The 19136-nt window shown below is 37.2% G+C and overlaps 1 protein-coding gene and 1 long non-coding RNA gene across 4 annotated transcripts in view; one reads left to right on the forward strand and one right to left on the reverse strand.

Moving 5' to 3' along the window:
* DPYD (dihydropyrimidine dehydrogenase) overlaps positions 1–19136 on the forward strand; it is a 904243-nt gene that overhangs the window by 807499 nt on the left and 77608 nt on the right. The gene's annotated exons all lie outside the window — the stretch shown is intronic.
* Positions 15857–19136, reverse strand: part of LOC110122014 (uncharacterized) — a 77407-nt gene continuing 74127 nt past the window's right edge. For both annotated transcript variants that reach the window (XR_002309097.2, XR_011487788.1), the window contains one exon: positions 15857–15943. This is a non-coding gene — a long non-coding RNA (uncharacterized lncRNA). The remainder of the gene's footprint in view (positions 15944–19136) is intronic.

The raw sequence follows: 19136 nt of genomic DNA on the forward strand, positions 1-19136 counted from the left end.
CAGTATTCTTTCCTGGGAAGTTCCATGGACAGAGGAGCTTGGCAGGCTATAGTCCACAGGGTCCCAAAAGGGTAGAACAAGACTTATCGACTAAACAACAACAGCAATGCATGGTTTAGGTTTCATGCTGAATTTGAAATTAAGAAGGAGGATATCTCTATAGATACCAAATACATAACTCTTTCTTGATTGGCTTAGAAATACTCTCAGATCCCTCATGATTGCAGATGCCTTCAGAAAGTGAGAGCTGTTTATTGAGAGTCTCAATTTATTGGAACATTGATACTGTTGTTTCTTATACTTGTATTAATGTTGAATAAAGATGGATTGCCCCCACAGAGTTTCCGGGCTCTTTCTGTGATAGAACTTGTAACATTAAAAATGAAAGTATTCAAAGATAGTGCTGTATTATATATTGGGCTGTGTGAGACACTCCCTGCAGCTGTGTAGAAAAGATGCTTTATTTAAGGAAAAATCCTTGGAGAAATTAATTGATACAAGCCAGAAGTTGTTCAGCCAATTTAATCACTAATCTGCTGTTGTTTCTAAATTGCATGAGATACAGGAAGTCTGCCTGCCTCCAAATCAGCCAATTCAAGATGGGAACACAGGATGAAATTTAGACCACTATATGCTAAAATGCCTGCTTGAAATGAAACAGACTTTGCTTGGGGTGGGGATGAGGGAGGGATTGGCCTGGTTGTTAAACATGCTAATTCACTTTTGAGGGCATTTTGCCAAGTTAACTAAAGCTATCCTGAAGCTATTTGAAGAATTAACTGGAGAACAAACAGTGACCAGGTCCAAATTTATGTTTTCAGAATTTGTTAAGAACTGGGCTTTGAAAAAAAAAAAAGAAGTAATTAAAGCAAGGCTTTTATTCAGATACCACATGGTAGTGTTTTATCATAGACAAAGTAAATAATTTGGATGGTACACTTCAAACTCTGACTGATTCGATGTGTAAAGCTGTTGTGTTCCCCCTTTAATTCAGATGTTCAGACTTTATGACAATAAGGGAAAGAGATACCTGGAGTAACAGGAAAGTTTGCCCTTGAGGTACACAATTAAGCAGAGCAAAGCCTAACAGAATTTTTCCAAGAGAACACACTGGTCATAGCAAACACCCTCTTCCAACAACAAAAGAAAAGACTCTACACATGGACATCACCAGAAATACTGAAATCAGATTGATTATATTCTTTACAACCAAAGATGGAGAAGCTCTATACAGTCAGCAAAAACAAGACTGGGAGCTACTGTGGCTCAGATCATGAACTCCTTGTTGTCAAGCTCAGACTTAAATGAAAGAAAGTAGGGAAAACAACTAGATCGTTCAGGTATGACCTATATCAAATCCCTTACAATTATATAGTAGAAGTGAGAAATAGATTTGAAGGATTAAATCTGATAGACAAGAGTGCCATAAAAACTATGAACAGAGGTTCATGACATTGTACAAAAGGTACTGATCAAGACCATACTCAAGAGAAAGAAATGGAAAAAAGGCAAAATAGTTGTTAGAGGAGGCCTCACCAATAGCTATGAAAAGAAGAGAAGTGAAAGGCAAAGAAGAAAAGGAAAGATATTCACATTTGAATGCAGAGTTCTGAAGAATAGCAAGGAGAGATAAGGAAGCCTTTCTAAATGAACTATGCAAAAAAAAAAAAAGAGGAAAACAATAGAATGGGAAAGACTAGAAATCTCTTCAAGAAAGTTAGAGATACCAAGGGAACATTTCATGCAAAGATAGACGCCATAAAGGATAGAAACAGTATGGACCTAAAAGAAGCAGAAGATATCAAGAAGAGGTGGCAAGAATACACAGAACTATAAAAAGAAGATCTTCATGACCCAGATAACCACAATGGTGTGATCACTCACCTAGAGCCAGACATCCTGGAGTTTGAAGTCAAGTGGACCTTAGGAAGCATCAGTACAATCAAACCTAGTGGAAGTGATGGAATTCCATTTGAGCCATTTCAAATCCTAAAAGATGATGCTGTGAAAGTGCTGCATTCAATATGCCAGCAAATTTAGAAAACTCAGCAGTGGCCACTGGAAAAGGTCAGTTTTCATTCCAGTTCCAAAGAAAGGCAATGCCAAAGAATGCTCAAACTACCACGCAATTGCACTCATCTCACACGCTAGCAAAGTAATGCTCAAAATTCTTCAAACCACACATCAACAGTGCATGAACTATGAACTTCCAGATGTTCAGGCTGGATTTAGAAAAAGCAGAGGAACCAGAGATCAAATTGCCAACATACACTGGATCATCGAAAAAGCAAGAGAGTTCCAGAAACACATCTACTTTTGCTTTATTGACTACACCAAAGCCTTTTACTGTGTGGATCACAGCAAACTATGGAAAATTCTGAAAGGGATGGGAATACTAGACCACCTGACCTGCCTCCTGAGAAATCTGTATGCAGGTCAAGAAACAGAAGTTAGAACCAGACATGAAACAACGGACTGGTTCCAAATTGGGAAAGGAGTGCATCAAGGCTGTATATTGTCACCCTGCTTATTTAGCTTATATGCAGAGTACATCATGAGAAATGCTGGACTGGATGAAGCACAGACTGGAATCAAGATTGCTGGGAGAAACAGCAATAACCTCAGATATGCAAATGACAACACCCTTATGGCAGAAAGTGAAGAACTAAAGAGCCTCTTGATGAAAGTGAAAGAGGAGAGTGAAGAGCTGGCTTAAAACTCAACATTGAAAAAACTAATATTGTGGCATCCTTTCCCATCACTCCATGGCAAATAGATAAACAATGGAAAGAGTGAGAGATTTAATTTTCTTGGGCTCCAAAATCACTGCAGATTGTGACTGTAGTCATAAAATTAAAAGACGCTTGCTCCTTGGAATAAAAGATGTGTCCAACCTAGACCGTGTATTGAAAAGCAGAGACATTACTTTGCTGACAAAAGTCTGTCTAGCCAAATCTATAGTTTTCCAGTAGTCATGTATGGATGTGAGAATTGGAACATAAAGAAAACTGAGCACTGAAGAATTGATGCTTTTGAACTGTGTTTTGGAGAAGACTCTTGAGAGTCCTTTGGACTGCAAGATCAAGTCAGTTGGTCCTGAGGGCAATCAGTCCTGAACATTCATTGGACAGACTGATGCTGAAACTGAAGCTCCAATATTTTGGCCACCTGATGCAAAGAACTGACTCATATGAAAAGACCCAATTGCTGGGAAAGATTGAAGGCAGGAGGAGAAGGGGATGACGGGGGATGAGACAGTTGGATGGCATCACTGATGCAATGGACATGAGTTTGAGCAAGCTCTGGGAGTTCATGACGGACAGGGAAGCCTGGAGTGCTGCAGTACATGCAGTCACAAAGAATCAGACAGAACTGTAACTGAACTGAACTGATAGGCATGTACATGTGTGCTCAGTCATGTCTAACTCATTTGTGACCCTATCAACTGTAGCCTGCCAGGCTCCTCTGTCCATGAGATTCACCAAACAAGGATACAGGAGTGGGTTGCTATTTCCTACTCCAGGGAATCTTCCTGACCCAGGGATCAAACCTGAGTATCTTGCATTTTCTGTTTTGGCAGGCTGATTCTTACCACTGTACTGCCTGAAAAGCCTGTAAATGTATGCATCTTACTAAATTTGAGTGATATTAGTTATTATTTCTTCAAGTAGTTTTTGTGTCCTATTTTGTGTTTCCTTTTTCCTAGGACTCCAATTATGTTTATTAGACATTGATATTATTCCACAGATCCTTAAAGTTCTTTATTTTTTCAGTTGTTTATTTTTTCTTGTTTTCAGATGGATAAATTCTAATGATCTCCCTTCAATACTGAATAGTTTTTCTTATACCATCTCCATTATGCTGTTGAGCCAACATAGTGAAAATGTTTTATCTTAGATACTGTATTTTCCAATTTTAAACTTTCATCTTGGCTCATTTTTATAGCTTTTTTTTTCCTGTAAGGTTTCTAATCATTCATTATCATTATTTTTAAAAATATCATGAGCGTTGTTATGATCAGTTCAGTCAGCTCAGCTCAGTTGTTTACGACTTTTTGAGACCCCATGGAATGCAGTATGCCAGGCCTCCCTGTCCATCACCAACTCTCAGAGCTTACTCAAAATGATGTCCATTGGGTTGCTGATGCCATCCAACCATCTCATCCTCTGTCATCCCCTTCTCCTCCCGCCTTCAATCTTTCCCAGCATTGGGATCTTTTCCAATGAGTCGGTTCTTCATATCAGGTGGCCAAAGTATTGGAGTTTCAGCTTCAGCATCAGTCTTTCCAATGAAAATTCATGACTGATTTCCTTTAGGATGAACTGGTTGGATCTCCTTGCTGTCCAAGGGACTCTCTAGAGTCTTCTACAACACCACAGTTCAAAAGCATTGATTCTTTGGCCCTCAGCTTTCTTTAGAGTCCAACTCTCAAATCCATACATGACCACTGGAAAAACCATAGCCTTGACTAGATGGACCTTTGTTGGAAAAGTAATGTCTCTGCTTTTTAATATGCTGTCTAGGTTGGTCCTAACTCTTCTTCAAAAGAGCAAGTGTCTTTCAATATCATGGCTGCGGTCATCATCTGTAGTGATTCTGGACCCCAAATAAAGTCTCTCACTGTTTCCACTGTTTCCCCATCTATTTGCCATGAAGTGATGGGACCGGATGCCATGATCTTAATTTTCTGAATGCTGAGTTTTAAGCCAACTTTTTCACTCTCCTCTTTCACTTTCATCAAGAGGCTCTTTAGTTCTTCTTCACTTTCTGCCATAAGAGTGGTGTCATCTGCATATCTGAGGTTATTGATATTTCTCCCGGCAGTCTTGCTTCCAGCTTGTGCTTCATCCAGTCCAGCATTTCTCATGATGTACTCTGCATATAAGTTAAATAAGCCAGGTGACAATATGCATCCTTTATGTACTCCTTTCCTGATCTGGAACCAGTCTGTTGTTCCATGTCCAGTTCTCACTGTTGCTTCTTGACCTGCATACAGATTTCTCAGGCGGCAAATCAGGTGGGCTGGTATTCCCATCTCTTTCAAAATTTTCCAGTTTATTGTGATCCACAGAGTCTAGTTAATAAAGCAAATGTATATGTGTTTCAGGAACTCTCTTGCTTTTTTGATGATCCAGCGGATGTTGACAATTTGACCTCTGTTTCTTCTGCCTTTTCTAAATCCAGCTGAAACATCTGGAAGTTCATGTTTCATGCCCTGTTGAAGCATGACTTGAAGAATTTTGAGTATTACTTTGCTAGTGTGTGAGATGAGTGCAATTGTGTGGTACCTGAGCATTCTTTGGCATTGCCTTTCTTTGGGATTGGAATGAAAACTGACCTTTTCCAGTCCTGTGGCCACTGCTGAGTTTTCCAAATTTGCTCTTGTGGATTGAGTGAAGTATTTTCACAGCATCATCTTTTATGATTTGAAATAGCTCAACTGAAATTCCATCACCTCCCTCCACCAGCTTTGTTCATAGTGATGCTTCCTAAGGCCCACTTCACTTCACTTTCCAGGATGTCTGATTCTAGGTGAGTGATCACACCATCGTGATTATCTGGGTCATGAAGATCTTTTCTGTACAGTTCTTCTGTATATTCTTGCCACCTGTTCTTAATATCGTCTGCTTCTGTTAGGTCCATATCATTTCTGTCCTTTATTGTGTCCATCTTTGCATGAAATGTTCCCTTGGTATCTCTAATTTTCTTGAAGAGATCTCTAGTCTTTCCCATTCTATTGTTTTCCTCTATTTCTTTGAGTTGATCACTGAGGAAGGCTTTCTTATTTCTCCTTGCTATTCTTTGTAATTCTGCCTTCAGATGGGTATATCTTTCCTTTTCCCCTTTGCTTTTTGCTTCTCTTCTTTTCACAGCTATTTGTAAGACCTCCTCAGAAAACCATTTTGCCTTTTTTGCATTTCTTTTTCTTGGGGATTGTCTTGATCACTACCTCTTGTACAATATCACAAACCTCCTTTCATAGTTCTTCAGGTACTCTGTCTATCAGATCTAATCCTTTGAATCTATTTGTCACTTTCACTGTATAATCATAAGGGATATGCTTTAGGTCATACCTGAATGGTCTAGTGGTTTTCCCTACTTTCTTCGATTTATGTCTGAACTTAGCAGTAAGGAGTTCATTATCTGAGCCACGGTTAGCTCCCATTCTTGTTTTTGCTGACTATATAGAGTTTCTCCATCTTTGGCTGCAAAGAATATAATCAGTCTGATTTCGGTATTGACCATCTGGTGATGTCCATGTGTAGAGTCTTCTCTTGTGTTGTTGGAAGAGGGTGTTTGCTATGACCAGTGCATTTTCTTGGCAAAACTCTGTTAAGCCTTTGCCCTGCTTCATTCTGTACTCCAAGGCCAAATTTGCCTGTTACTCCAGGTATTTCTTGACTTCCTACTTTTGCATTCCAGTCTCCTATACTGAAAAGGACATCTTTTTTGAATGTTAGTACTAGAAGTTCTTGTAGTTCCTCATAGAGTCATTCAACTTCAGCTTCTTCAGCATTACTGGTCAGGGCATAGACTTGGATTACTGTGATATTGAATGGTTTGCCTTGGGATCGAACAGAGATCATTCTGTCATTTTCGAGATTGCATCCAGGTACTGCATTTCAGACTCTTTTGTAGACTATGATGGCTACACCATTTCTTCTAAGGGATTCTTGGCCATAGTAGTAGATATAATGGTCATCTGAGTTAAATTCTCCCATTCCAGTCCATTGTAGTTCACTGATTCCTAGAATATTGATCTTCACTCTTGCCATCTCCTGTTTGACCACTTCCAATTTGCCTTGATTCATGGACCTACCATTCCAAGTTCCTATGCAATAGTACTCTTTACAGCATCAAACTTTATTTATATTTACAACATCAAACTTTACTTATCACCAGTCACATCCACAACTGGGTGTTGTTTTTGCTTTGGCTCTCTCTCTTCATTCTTTCTGGAGTTATTTCTCCAGTGATCTCCAGTAGCATATTGGACACCTACTGACCTGGAGTGTTCATTGTTTAGTGTCCTATCTTTTTGCCTTTTCATACTATTTATTGGGTTCTCAAGGCAGGAATACTAAAGTGGTTTGCCATTCTCTTCTCCAGTGGGCCACGTTTTATCAGAACTCTCCACCATGACCCATCTGTCTTGGGTAGCCCTCATGGCATGGCCCATAGTTTCATTGAGTTAGAGAAGACTGTGGTCCATGTGTTTAAGATTGGTTAGTTTTCTGTGTTAGTTTCTATACATATGGTTATAATAGCTGCCTTTACCTTGACCTCTAATTCTGATACCTGGCTTGTCTCAAGATTGATCTGTATTGACTGCCCTTTCTATTGAGAACTGACACAATTTCATGCTTTGTCATGTGTCCGCAATTTTTTTTATTGTTTCTGCATTGTATGAATGATGTGTTGTATAGACTCTAGACTCTATTGTTTGCTACCTAAGAGTGCTGAGTTTTATTTGTTTTAGCAGACGGTTAACTTATTTAAATGCAAATCTGGACTCTGTCTTATCTCCACTTTTTTGTCGTTGGATCACTAAGTCATGTCAGACTCTTTGCGACCCCATGGACTGCAGCACACCAGGCTTCCCTGTTCTTCTGTCCACTTAGTGGAAATCAAATTATGTTTCTCAGTTATTTTAGCTTTAGTTGAGCTGCTTGAAGTCTGCAAAGTGTGTGCATGTCTCAGAAGTCAGTCAGAGATTTGGGTCAAGTATGTATGCAGAATCCTCTGCTCTGTAACTTTCCCCTTTCCTAGAAATTCACCCAGTTTCTAGGGGCTTTGAGGGCACTCAGTTCTGCTTCTCACCCAATTAGTACTGTGGATTTCTCTCTGAATTTTAACCTCCCTGGTTAATACCACCTGAATCCATCCTCAAGCTGAAAGAATGATGTCATCATCCCCTTCTTCCAAATGCCCACTTCCCTTCATTTTCCATTTTGTTTTAATCATTCTTCACTGCCTTTGGATGACTTTGTGTGTGTGCGTGCACTTGTGGTTACCTGCTGAAGAACTCCAACACAAGGTACTTTGCCATTTGTAGAAGTAGACTCTCCAAAAATCATCCCTAGTAATTGAGGAACATGAAGAATCCTCATAAAAGAACATTTACCTATATATAAAACTCTCTGAAATTGTGAATTTGTACAGTTTGAAAATGTTTTCTGCTATTGTTGTTTTTAAATTCTCATCCAATGCATGGCTATCTCTGAATCAGAGCAATGAATTCAGTGGTTGTGAACAACTTGACATGATTTGTAGAAGCACAAAAGGAACTGGGGAATTGGACTTGGTATTGCTCACTTTTAAGCTAATAATGAGAAAACCCTACAATCAAATGCAGTGAAGGGTATAATTGGTGCAATACTGCTTGCTATCAGTGTACTTTTCAGGGTCATTTTTGTTAACTGCAGAATGAAGTAAAACATTTGTAAGCACCCAGCACTTCAATAAGAATATATATGGTTACCCGGAGCAGTCAAGTCCAAATACATGATGCCTGATTATTATGGAAGCACCTATTCAACACTGCTCATTGTAAAGAATCTTATTCTCTGGCTACAGATATACATCACCTGAAATCAAGCCATGTCTAGAAAATATATCACTTTTAGCTCCATGTACCATTAAGGGTGAATAAAAATGTCAAAAATAAAGGAGAGCTTATACACATATTACAGGTATGGGAATGCTTGTACAACTTGAAAATATATCCATCAAGATGTGTGGGCAGTTTTCACAGAAAGTAAAATATTTCAGAAGTGATACTCCATTCTGTGCCATGGAATACATATTTCCTGAGTCTTGAGAAAGTTCAAGGCTCCTTTTTCTGTCTCATATGCTCTGGCTGGCTCATTGTAATCATTGCTTTTTCATTCAGTCAGCGTGGAAATGAGAGGAACTTTGATGTCCTCTATCAAGTACTGCCTTAATAATAGGGATAGATAGGCATTTGTGTTCTTCAGGGGTCAGTAATGAAACCTATCTTATTTGAGGAATAAAATCTCACATAAGCAGATAATTCTCACCAATAAGCAGAAGACAAGAGGGTGGTAATACATTGAAAAGGGATCTCTAAAATTGAATGAATGGGCAGAAAGGTGACATGTGTTTGAACATGAGTAAACATTAGGTAATATAGCTTACCATCAAGAAGAGCTTGAAAGAACAAAGTAGGCATTTTCTTACCCCAAAACAGAACCCTAGATTCTGAAGAAGGGAAAACCAAATTCTCATCACCCTTGTAGGTCATTTTGAAGTGAGAACTTTTCTCTAATCCAGTCAAAGAATTTCATCTCAAATAACCACCATTTCAAATTAAAATCAAAGTGTAAAAAACATGAGCATTTTCATTCAACTTTTATTTGAAATTTGTTAGGTTATTTATGTAATTTTCATGAATTAAAATTGTCTAGATGAATGCTACTCAAAGCCTAGTATCGGAACCAGCAGCATCACATCACCTGCAGGTTGTCTGAAATGCAGAATCTCAGGTCCAACCTCAGATCTACTGAATCACAGCCTGTAGTTTAACAAGAATCCCAGGCGTTTGACTGTACATTAAAAGTTAAGGAGTGCTGGTATAGATAATACAATAAAGTACAATCTCAAAGTAAGAAGCACTTTCTAGGTCTTATTTAGAGATCTCATTAGAAAATGAGACCAAAAAACAGTAAGGAAACTTGTAGATGGTTATAAAACTTGTAGTTTTCTGAAAACTTCTCAATTTTCAGAAAAATCTAACTTGCACAAAAGAATCTGAAGACATTACAAATAAGGAAGAAGAAATGAAATGAAACCTGGTTAAATGTAAGATATGAATCTGTGAAATAATAATGCCAAATAAGACATTTAATAGACACAGTAAGACATTTAATAGACACAATTTAGAAAACAGTATTATCAGGAGACCTAGAGCTGGGATGAAAGTGAAGAACAAATTATAGTAAAATCAACTTTCAGTGTATTAGGATAATAAAAACAACTAATGCAATTTGGGGCCTCCTACCCAGAGACAAATTATGGAAGAGCAGATAATGGTTGTTTTTTAATGACTGCGGTGAAAATTCAAAGAGAATATCTGGCCACAAAAGCAGAAAGGTTCATGCTTCATACAGCATCCAGAGAACAACAGGTTATAAAGTTTGATAGATGAAAAGAACTATGAATAGTTTAAATGATGATCCCAAGGTCAGACATCTGACAGCGTATGGAAATATGAAATGTGAAAAGTCTTTGATTCTAGGAAGCATGAAATTTGAAGTATAGTAATGAAATCAAACAGAAAACTATGTCCCAAATGTTATATCCCATGTACTTAATAGTACCCAGCCCAAGTCTATGTGCTTAGCTATTCAGGCAAGTAAGCATTCTCCCAAACAGAAGATAACTAGTTGAGGCTAACTTCCCTGCTTGAGAAAAGTTCGTTCTAATACAGCTCTAGCCTGTTTCACTCTCATGATGACACAGGTAAAAACGCATTTAACTTACCTAGGACAATGGTAACTACTGTGCAGGTTGCCTAGACACATGCTCTTAACACTGTCTTCACTATGTTCTGCAGCCTGCAGCCAGGCTTCAATTCACCTATCACACCATGTAAACAAATAGTCCACAAACATGATAGTGGTAGGAAGGGAGTGTAGAGGTAGGGTAGCTGTTGTCCTGTTTTCCCCCAGCTGAACCTAAATCCTATTCCTCTGGATTGTAATTCTGCTCATTAGGCTCTAAATTAGTTATGTTACAAAGTAATGCAAAAAAAACACAATTTTTAAACAGGCCCTTATCAGCTATCATCAGATTAAGCTGCAGAGCATATTACAGGTTTGCCCTGCGAAATAGTATCTCTGTTATATGAACGTCAATAGTTAAAACACAAATAAATAAATTGCTGATTACAAAAGATTTTTCTCACATTTCAGAAGGCTTCTCTGTAGGGTTTCTTTAAAAAATCGATTTCCTCTTGTGTTTTTAAGTGTTTTACAGATCATTAAGTACATGGCAGAGGGGCAATGAGAAGGGATTTCTAAATTTAATGAACTAGGAAGCACTCAAATTGAGGACAGATAAAAATAAAACAAGTTATATTTAAAATTCTACTTTATCAGTGGGAAAATACAACAAAAATTATCAAACATAAGCTTAAAAAAGTATCCATTTCTTAGTCATGCTATACCTGAGAGAGGAACAACTTGATAAAACAACTTGATAATGTTAATATCATACAGATAATTACATATATTAATATGTACAAATATTGTATGTTAATATCTATTTTCTATTGTATATTTCAATATCTATTATATGGATGCCTATCTACATATATAATAGCATATATTATATATAACATAAATATTAAATGAGTATATATATATATATATATGTATATGTGATATCCCACCATCATTTAATAGATATAAATATGGGCATCTGCATATGTATGTGCCCATATATACGTATACATATTTGTGAGTTAGCTGTCACCTAACAGCTTCCCAAGTGGCACTAGTGGTAAAAATCCCGCCAGCCAATGCAGAAGGCTTAGAGAGATGCTGATTCGATCCCTGAGTCAGCAAGATCCCCCTGGAGGAGGAAATGGCAACCCACTCCAGTATTCTTGCCTGGAGAATCCCAGGGACAGGGAAGCCCGGCAGGCTACAGTCCGTGGGGTTGCAGAGTCAGACACGACTGAAGCGACTTAGCATGCACAGACATCACATAACAAAGTGGAAACATCAAACTTCCTACCTTTGCATTTTACACCGAAATTTAATACTGACATTGACCTTGCAAATCTCATTCATCTGAATTTAATGTAATCCAGCCATATATTCACTCCCAGTTTCTAAATTCTTAAATCTCATTTAGAGATGGTTTAGTCCAAGAAATAAATCCTTCATATCCCTGGAAACTTCGGCCAAAATTGCATAGTGTATTTTTCTATTGAAAGTATTGAAAATGTTTCCTATGATGTAAGTACTTTACAAAGTTACCACAAGAGATTTCCTGGAAGTACCAGTTTAAATGCATTTTGATGGGAAACCAAGAAATCAGGATAATGAATGCTTTATTCATAATATGAAATCAGGCTAGAAAAAGTTACTTCTTAAATAACTGTAATGTTAATTTAATACACTTCTTTTTTGATGGAGAAAGGTTGATGAGGGCTTAGTAAATAATACTAGATAAATTCAGATCATGTACTGTTGTAAATCTTCATAAATTATTATAAGACTTTATGAATTACCTTTTTGCTATTAAGTTCTTCCATGGAATAGTAGAATATGTTCATCAGAATATTTTAAACTTAAAATGTATTTTATGTTTGCTGTGTTTGTTAAACATAGAATGGTAAAATAGAAAGAATAGGACTCTGAAGATCTGAATTCTGACTTTACTATTGGCTGGCTGCATGGTCATAGACAGTATTTCTGAGCCTCAATTTTCTCATCTAGAGAATGGAAATAGTTAAATCTTCCCCTGCTGATTTCATAGAACTATGATAGAGAATCAAAAGAAATTTTATATATTTATTTATATATATGTTTATGTATTTAGTATATTTTATATATACTCATAATATATATAAATATATATAATAAAAAGTTCCTAATAGGTGCCATATATATATGTAAAGTATTTTAATGTTTTCTTAGCATTCACATTATAAATGGAATAAATTTCATAGAAGAATATTTTAAGAATGCAATGATTTTTTATTTTGAGCATAAGAGAGCTGGATTTGATATCAATATTAATTTTCCATGTGTGTACTGATTTTGCTGCTTATCTTATAACAAGATGCCATAATCCTAGCATAGTTTTATTCTATTGACTTTATTACTTTGTCAAAGCTAGTAATTATACTTCTAATATTTACAGGCCAACAACAAAAACAGTTGAACATAATGCAGTGAATATTGCTATGAAAAACATTTGTCATAATAGTGTACTAGAGTTCCAGGAAGAGGCAGTATACTCTATTTGTGTGTAGTTTCTTAAAAATGGTCCTAATTCTATTTGAAGCCAAAGAAAAACAAGATGGCTTATGAAAAATAACAGCCCATTGTTTTGAAATAGAATAGAAAGTGAGAAAGAGAAAGCCCTAGAAAGAGACATTATATCTCAGACCATCCAGGAGTCATGAAAGCAGATGACGTGGGAACATACTTAGTTTTGGGTCTTATTTTGTATAACAGAAATAAATATTGATAAAGACTCATTGTCCTGAGAAAATAGCTTCTTCCTGAGTACAGAAGAGCCTAGTAAGTACCCGCCTCCCTCCAAATGCCAAAGTGAACTTGTTATATTTCTGGGTGCCCAAGCGAATTACATCTTAACTTTGTGAAAAGAATGATAATAATGAGAAAAGTGTCACTGAGCATTTGAATGAAACTTGCATTCATTCATTTACTCATTTATTCATTCAGTAAATGCTTATTAAGTTCCTGTTGTAAGCTAGGCTTTGTGCCAAATGTTGTTATACTGTGGTGAATAAGATCAACTGGGTTCTGACCCTCTTGGAGGTTATAGTCAGATAATGGAGAGAAACAATTTTAATTTTTTTAAAAGTTAAAGTTTGTGATACTATAATGAAGGAGAGAAAGATGTGTTTAGGAGAATGTGCAGAATGCGTTGCTACTTCGGCTTGGGGATCAGGAAATAGTTCTCTGAGGGAGTGATATTTGAAAGGAGATCTGAAGGATGAGAAAAACTCAGAGAACAGCATTCCCTGGGAGAGAAAAGCATTTGTGATTTAGTTTAATAGACTGAAAGAAGACTTGTATGGCCAAAGTTAGAGAAAAAGGGTAAAGGTCACACTGCATAGGATTAGAGAGGCTGGCAGTGGCCACATTGTGTAGAGCTTTATTGGTGATGATAAAGACTTTGGATTATATTAAATGTGCAAAAGGAAACTGTCAAATGGTTTAGCCCAGAAACGATGATATTATTTAAATTTCCTTTGAAATAAATCATTGTTCCATTATGGGAAAACAGAAAACATGCAAAATCAAATCAGAGAAATCATTAGGAAACTATTATTAGGCCCAACCTCATGGATGTGTGACCTATGCAGTCTCACAGCTCTCCCTTCTTCAAAGGAGTTCTGCTCTTCCTTTACTACCCTGCTAACTCCATCTTTAAGTTTTTAGTACTTAATATATACTTAATACTTTTAAGTTTGTAACACTGAGCTTGCCTTTTTATTTTGCAAGAGGCAGGTGGGACTAGCTGTTACAGAAATTTAGTTGCAAGACAATTGTTGCCATAGACTAGGATGATGGCACTGGGGATGGAGCAAGGTAATCTTTCTTTTGCAAGTGAAATACAGTTAGAATCCAATATCATTGCCACCAATATGAGCTTTCAGTTTGGTCCACGTGGAGCATTTTATTTGTTCAATGTTATCTTAAGATAACACATACCCTATCCACTTAATAAATGCTAGTTTTCAAAGTGAAAGTCACTCATTTGTGTCCACCTCTTTACGACCCATGGATTATACAGTCCATGGAATTCTTCAGGCCAGAGTAGTGGAATGGGTAGCCTTTCCCTTCTACAGGGGATCTTCCCAAACCTGCAATGTGAGAGATCTGGGTCGGGAAGATACCCTGGAGAAGGGAAAGGTTTCAAAAGACTGCTATTTATTGTCATCCTGTGTTAGCACATCAACATATTATGTTTCTGTAATAGCAATGAACCCTGAGGAGGATGAAACATTTAGATTTACCTTTCTATTCCACTAATAACTATTGAGCCCAAAGCACATGAATAGCTCTGTGCTGTGAACTTAGAATGAAACAGATGTTATCTATTGAGAACTTATAATTTAGTTGAAAGGTAAGACTTAAATAGCTATAATGCAAGGAAGAATATACCAGAAGAATATAAGGGAAATACAAGCAATGCACTGTAGGGGATTCCATTTATGTAGAACAATCATTAGAAGTTTTGTCAAATGATTTTTGTTATGACATCAGAATATGGAATGATATTATTGTGACATTTCATTTTAATTAAAACCAGCTATTTCCAGGAATCTCTAGTAGACATAGTAGACATGTCCCAGTGTGTAGCAAGCCGTAAGATAGCCCTAGTGTATTTGAAGATTCCATTTAGGAGATAAATATTATTGAGGTCTTTAAAGAAAAAAATTCAGAATGCTTCTTATTCCCTACAGAATGAAATAGAGCTGTGAGTAAAATAATTCTGAGTATTCATCATCAGAGTTGAAAAAAGAAAACTGGAAATTTGACCATTAGATGAAAAATCTAATGAAATTAAGAGATAAATGAAAGCATTCCAGTTGCCATGCAGTGTTATCTGTCTTCAGTTTAGCAAGTTACACAAACTGCCGGCTGATGTAGATGTTTTTTCTATAGGATGGTACTCTCCCCAGGGAACAGCCGGTTTGATGACCAGACTTCAAAGCAAATGTCCCAAAGGAAAATACACACACACACATACACACACACACCCCTACACAGATGCACACCAAACAGAAGACATTTGGGCAATGGAGGGATGTATTAGTGCCCCAGAGACAGAGACCTCTGGCCCTGAAGAGCTTAACTTGTCATGCATCACAGCTTTAAGACTCTAGACATTACATCCCAGGACATTTGTTACACTTTCAGGCTTCCATGATTCAGCTGTAGGTAGAGCTGCTGACTTCCACCTGAAACAAACTCGGAGCTCTGGTTTGCCTTGCATTTATCTTCCTTTTCAAAGCTGCACCTATAAAATAAAGTAGTTATGTCCCCAGAGTGCTCACACTTTTAAATATTAAGGCAAAAGAAAATGCCACTAGCTTCAGCTTTACCAAATCACGTAAATAGACTCACCCTCTTGGTCTTAAGCATTCTCAAAGTAGAGCTCAAGACCTACTCTCCAGTAAGAGATGGACATGGAAGCAAGAGAAGCTGGTATGCTAAGGACAGAGAAGACATTGAGAAGTTACAATGCAACTTAGGAAAGGTTATAAGTCTCACAGTAGGAATATTTCAAAAAGAATGGAAGCACTTGGATCAGCCCCATTTATTCAACTCAAATATCAATATTCTAGTGTAGGTTTTTAGGACCACTCTCTTGCTCTGCAACTGAGAGATTTTCTCCTCTCAGCTTCTCCCACTCCAGTCCTCTTACATATCACTGCCAACTTACTGTTTCCAAAACTCATTTTCCTGTTCGGAGTCTCAATGATACTGCATGATCAATAGACATAAGGGATTCTTTCATTTGGCATTCAAGGCTTTTTGTGATCTTGGTGCAGCTTATTATACCAGCCTTACTTTTGTTAGTCTCTGCACATCATCTCTGAGTCAAGAGTTCCCGAAACATTTCCTGCCCCTTCTTATCACAATCACAACATCTTGGCTTATGATGTGCAATTAATTCCCCAGACTCGATTGTCCTTGCCTAATGAAATTCTACTCAACTTGATGTCATTACCTACTTTAGGAAGCTTTGTTCACTTTTTCTCACCAGCTAGGATAGTTCTCTCCTCTGAACTAAGGGACTATCTGGTTTATACCTACATTAACATTTACTATGTGTGTACCTATTTGTTTGAGTCATCGTGTTGCCTGCCTTTAACCACCTTTCCACCCTCAGGCCTGTTTATAAACATCACAAGGACCATACATTTTAGAAATTGTTGTCTCTCATAGTGTGTCTGGTCATTAAACAAAGGTTCAAAAAGATTTGTTTCAATGAGTGATTAGAAAGTAGTGTAACAATGGATTTTTTGTTCTAGTCTACCACTGTCTTCCAATCTTTGCACTTCTAGCCAGAACTTATGGAGTATCCATTGGTTGAAGGCACAGATAAAACCCCTACATGTTTAATACAGACTGTCTAAAATACGAGAATGTTTTATACTGCCTTTGATCATGGTTGAGTTTCTTTCACATTTACCAGTCTAAGAACTTATGGTTAGGATGATCATGTAAGCCAGTTTGCATGTGACAAACCTATCTTTTATGCCTTCGATTGTTAATACCCCTCTCTCTTTCATTCTCAGAAGAGTTCTGGTTTAGATGAGAAATTATATGGTCACTCTCCTTGAGGACCATTTTTATTGACAAGTGAAAATATTTACCTTATACCTTGTGTTTGTTTTCTTAAACTGGCTAGTATGGATGCTTCAGGTTAGTCTAAAAACCAAACCAACCAACAGACAGACAGAAAAGCAAGAAAGCAAGACACAGGGAAAAGAGCTACCAGGGAAGCCCTATAAAAAGGAAGACACCAACAGACAAAAAAAAAACAAAACAAAAAAACCCAGGAAAACAAGCAAACAAAAACCAAGTCCCAAAGGTTAAGTCATTTGAAGTAGGGAAGGATAAAACATAAAGCTTCATATCATTGGGAGAGATTTTCTTAGCCTTCATTTTTTTTTCTTTTGTCTCCAAGGAATTCTTCATTAGACTCAATTTAAGCCTTGAATTTGAGGTTTTGCATTCTCCATTGGTAAGCACACCTATTAAAAAGCAATGTATTCACATATACTCCCTGGCATCAGGAGGCTCTGTGTATTCACCGCTAGCAGTGGACACCATGCCAGGAGAACCTGACTCCGGGTGGAAAAGGATTAAAAAAAAATTTTGAGCAATGCCAAGAAAAAACAACAACAAAAAAAACACTACCACATAATTCTTTTCTGTACTCTGTGGTTTGTTTTACTTAGGAAAGCGGCCTGGTTTTACCCTGCAGCACGCATTCATTACTGTGATCTTTGACTGGCAGATGCAGAGTAATAGGATGCATATTTTAGTGCTTATTATAATACCCTGTCCAAAAACAACTTGACAAATTTGTGATTTCGACAATATCTCATTTTGCTGGCTGCAGTGCTCTGTGATTGTCTGGCCCACGTGGCTTCCAGATTATGCATACCACCAATACTTCTCATTAAAATGGCCACAGTTCACCAGTTTCGGTAGCTTGGAACGAACTTGGAATGAATTATTATACAACAAAGAGGCTGCTGTCATGCAGAACAAAAGACAAGCAAAAGAGAGCTTTGGCTTAATGAGGCTAAGTGAGTGTCTCCCCTGCATCACAGCTACTTGACGGCCTTTGAGCATGGATTTTTTTCTCCACAGGCCAAAACCTTTGGTCTATTATTTTGTGTTTATGCACCTTGAGGCTAATATACATTTTAATATGCTTCACATGGAGAAAAAAAAATCAGCCATTAGATTAGAACATGTGCACTCCCTGTTAAATTAATGACAGCCGAACATAGAGATAAATTTAGGTTTTCATATTTAATTATAGCACACTGCAGTACGTTTAGCAAGGATAAATTGCACTATTATTATGCTTCATTTTTTTTTGACATCTTCTCCTATTAACGGTGCACACTTGCCCCCCCAACACCCTGTACCCTGCTCACATCTCTCTATACATCACCCTTCCCTCAACATGACTGAATCTTAGCCACTGCATTGAAAGGTATATCATTTTATTTGTTAAATTTGCTGAGAGAACAAATGCTATTTTGGCATATCTGTAAAATGAATAAGAATGTAATTTGTAAGAGAAAAGTGATAACTTGTCTAAGGCTACTTCAGTTGTCAGTCCTCTCTGCTGCATCAAATTGCAGTGATGGAGCTGAGTGCTGTCTTTCTGATCTACCAAAGACATACACCACAGCATGCGACTCCAAACAGGTGATATTTCACCATGACTCAAAGAACTTCCACATAAAGAAGTAAGCATTAACAATCTCAAGAAAACCCAATAATTTTGTCACCCTTTGGAACTTTCTCTGTTGATTTTAATCCATTTGTTACAGAAATGAGAACACTTTAAGTAGTGAAAAGTTTTAGGTTACTACCAATCCAGTGGTCTTCAAAAAAATTAACAAAACAGATAGTAGAGATTATGAATATTGCTGTTTATTCTTCCAAGGCCACCAAAGTCGGAACAGATTGTTAATACAACAGAAATGTCAAAATGGACTTTTCATGTAAAATGACCTGATAACTCTTAGTTCTTTTCATTTGGGGGGCTGTGACTTTACCTTCCATTAATTGAGTGCACTTGTTCCCTGTTATATCTGGAACATATAGTTTACTTCATCTACTAGTTAATTAAGTTCTGGTTGGTTGCCCAGA

The sequence above is a fragment of the Odocoileus virginianus genome, chromosome 5, assembly GCF_023699985.2.
Source record: "Odocoileus virginianus isolate 20LAN1187 ecotype Illinois chromosome 5, Ovbor_1.2, whole genome shotgun sequence".
In the NCBI taxonomy this organism is placed as follows: Eukaryota; Metazoa; Chordata; class Mammalia; order Artiodactyla; family Cervidae; genus Odocoileus; species Odocoileus virginianus.